Genomic DNA, 3,929 nt, shown 5'->3' with positions numbered 1-3,929 from the left:
TCTTGCTACTATATTATATCTATATTGTTTTACTCATTTGAACAATAATATAAAATTTTATTCTTTAATCAATGAAATGATATTCAACTTTATCTCAAAGAGAGTACTTTTAAATAGATGATTATTCATTTTATTTTTCTTTTAGGGGGCATTTGTTAAAATGAGCAAGATAAGGTAGTATCAAGATAAGATTGAAATGCTTTTCGGACCAAGATATGGAAAGGTCAAAATAAAGTCGGGAAGCATTCCAAGATTTCTATCAGACTTGTTAGGACCCATTCCTGGATTTTCCCGCTAGCACAGGAAGTCCGAGAGAATGTCCATTCAAAATGGATACAGATACTCAAATTTACAAGAAATTTATTTTCCCAATTTGCTCACCAATAATAGGAGTCAAAATAAATTACATAACACTCATTATATCAACATCTTGGGCTTACCACCCATACATTTTGAAAATAAAAGGGCAACAAGGTTTTAGAAATAAAATAAACCCTCGAATTCTTGCCCTCAACATGCACCCACGAATCTTTGAGGCCGGGACATCTTTGTACATATCTAATTTGAACTCACCCCAAAATAACTATCTTCCATTACCTGGAATGACAAAAGAAATAATGTCAGCCACAAGGCTCAGCAAGTATGTAACAAAGGAAGTAACCATAGCATGATACATGAAAGCATGAATGATTTAGAGCCAAAGAAAGACCATTACCCAACATCCAGATACCCATTGGGTTCATGCCTTCTAGATTAGACAACAACATCCTCAAAGAAATATACTTCATTTAGGTTCATCAACCTATATCTCAAAGTGAGCCATAAGGCTCAACAAGTAAACATATATATAATACTAGAAGCACGAGTGAAGGAATGGATATAAAATAGGGTACACCTGACTCCCCAATACAATTTAAACCCATCCTTCAATTCTCATTAATAATACCATTCCATAAGCAAGCATATATTACAACAAAGGAAGCAATGAAATAAGGCATGGATAAATCAAAGTGGAATGGACCCAACTTCCCAAGTATGAGTAGCATTTCCCATTTATTTCCCATCAATAAAATCATTCCCATGCCATTATCATTATGCATTTTATGCACCGTTTCATTAATCATGAATACATAGATCTCCATACATCATTTTGGCTCACACAGCCTTTCATATACATGGATCACATTGGGTCACAAAGCCTTTTATTCATATGCATGAATGCATACTCATATATAAAAACAATTTGCCACTCATTGGTTCGAGCATCGCCTACCGGGTTTATGGCCACCTCACCTGCGTCAGGCACTCTTTAGGATATCCTTTCACTTCCCTATTTGCGGAACATAACCGCCGCGCCAAAATAATAGCAATAGGGCGCAAATCATAATGCCATGCCATGCTCATGAAAGCTCACATAAATATAACATACATGATCCTTTATAGAAATGTATACATCATGCACATTTAAACATGCCAATAACATATTCACCCATGAGCCCATGCATGCACATATGCATATCTTCAATCACATCCTAGCATTTTGGAGGGTTGAGTGGTGCTAGAGAAAACAATTAACAATAACTTAGGTTAACAATGATGCTTAATTTGGATTAAGAAAAGCCTTAGCCCACTCAAATTATCACCAAAATATATGATATTATATATCAAATTAAATCCCTCGAAGTCTAGTTTATGACGCTTCAAATGGATCGCTATTCCAAGTTCTACATCAAAAGTTATTATCAAAATAGCGCAACCTGCGTAGTGCTAAAAAAATTCATTAGTCGACTTTTGGGTAGGCATTAGTCGACTTTTGATGAGTCGACTCATGAACCCCCATTAGTCGACTGGGTCGAGGCTGGCACCAAAAAATTGAGAAAATAAGCTTCCGATGAGTCGACTAAGCCCTAAAAATAGTCGACTAATCATACATAAACACCCAAAATGACCCCAAAACAATCCCAAAACAAACCATAGCTAATCTCCTAACCCCCAAGTTGTCATTCCATGAAATAAAGATGGGGAAAACAAGCCCCAAAGAGACCAAGAATAAGACTCAATGAAGCCATTGAAAGAAACCCACATTTTTGAAAAAAAGTTGGAAACAACCAACTCAACTCAAGCTTTAGAAACACCACATGGAGGTATGACATAACAACTTAGCTAAGCATAAAAATAAAGTCTTGTAACAAAAGATATGAGAAACAAAGAGGGATGCTTGCACCAAAATAAAAATATGAGTGTAAGAAGAACTTGCCTTAAAAGGAAACCGAAGAAGAAGAAGCTTTCTCTTCTTAAATCTGGAAATCTTCCTTCTTGAGACTTCACTTAAGAGGATAAGGAAAAGAAATGAAGAAGAAAAAAATGGAAAAAGGAGAAGAAGGAGAAGGAGCATCCCATGAGAGAGAGAGAGATTGGGAGAAGAGGAAAAGGAATGAAAAATAACAAGGCATGGAGGTAAGGGGGAGGGAATGGTTTGCCAACCACTCTCCCCTTGCTTTTACCATAATACCTTTCACATAAAACACACACACACAAATATCCAAGCCCATTATGGACATTTCTCATTTAAATTCCCTTTTCTTTCCAATTTCTTTATTCACTCTATTATGCAATTTACAACATTGTCTTTTCCCTTCTTAATAAAGCAAAGACCATTTGGTCACTTTGCATTTTGCATTTTCTTTCTTCTTTTCTTGTAATCAACAAAAATACAATATGTATATATATAATTCCATTTATTTAATTCCATCTCTCATTATTATACACATAGGCCTAAGCCCAATTCAAAAAGTCAACTCATACAATTACATGGGCCCAAGCCCAACTCATTGGCCCAATTAAATATAATGGCCCATTTCCATTAGCACATTCAAAGGGCTTCAACATATCCTTAAGCCCAATGGACTTCACAACATTACAACAATTAAAATATACAAAATCTCCCCTTAGGCTCAACCCAAGTTCCAAAGCCCAATCTATTAATTTAATACATAATTTATTTGCATAAATTTTGCCACATAAAAATATTTCTTAACATTTAATTTGATAGGTCAAAATTTTTCAATCTCCATAATTAAAACATTAATAAACTCCTAGGCCCACTAATGGGTCGTTACAAGACTGTTTGTTAAATTTTTTAGAATCTACTGGTAACTATACTTTTTCTTTTCATATGTTTGTTAATACATATGATAAGCACCAAAATAAGAGTTTTTTTTACCAAAATATCGCTATTACCAAATTTATGATTAAAATAGTATTTTATGATTAATATGAAATGTCAAAAAAATTAAGATTAAAATTAAAAATAATATTTTATTTTCTAAATTCATGTTCAAAAATAAATTTAAGAAGAGTTGAAAAGTATAAATAATAATTGTTAGAATTACAACAATTCCACCTAGATAATTAAAAACGGCCAAAACATATTTTCATAATAGATAATAAAATATAAAATTAAATAAAATAATTTAAAAATTGATAAAAGGAATTATATTAGTTAATAAAATATATATATATAGAGAAAAATTTAAATTTTAAAAATCAATGAAATGAATAATGTCATTTAAATTTTAAAAATTGTCAAAACATATAATAATTTAAAAATATATTAAATAATATTAATTATAAGAGTTAAATAAATAATTTTTTTTAATAAATTTAAATCTTTAAAATTCATTAAATGGCATTAACTATCTTATAAGGGGCATATAAGTAATTGACCCTTATCTTGAAAGAGCCAGATAAATTTATCCGAGGGGGGAGGTAGGATAAATTTATCTTAAAATAGGGAGATAAGAGATCATGTGAGACCTTTTTTGGAAATGGTCAAATAAGTTTAACAAACACGTTGGAAAGACCAAACATCCGGAATACTTCCATATTTGACATTTTCTCTCTCTTATCTTGATTAACAAACACCCTCT

Source organism: Diospyros lotus, chromosome 6 (assembly GCF_014633365.1).
Source record: "Diospyros lotus cultivar Yz01 chromosome 6, ASM1463336v1, whole genome shotgun sequence".
Classification (NCBI taxonomy): domain Eukaryota; kingdom Viridiplantae; phylum Streptophyta; class Magnoliopsida; order Ericales; family Ebenaceae; genus Diospyros; species Diospyros lotus.
This window is presented reverse-complemented; position numbering follows the sequence as displayed.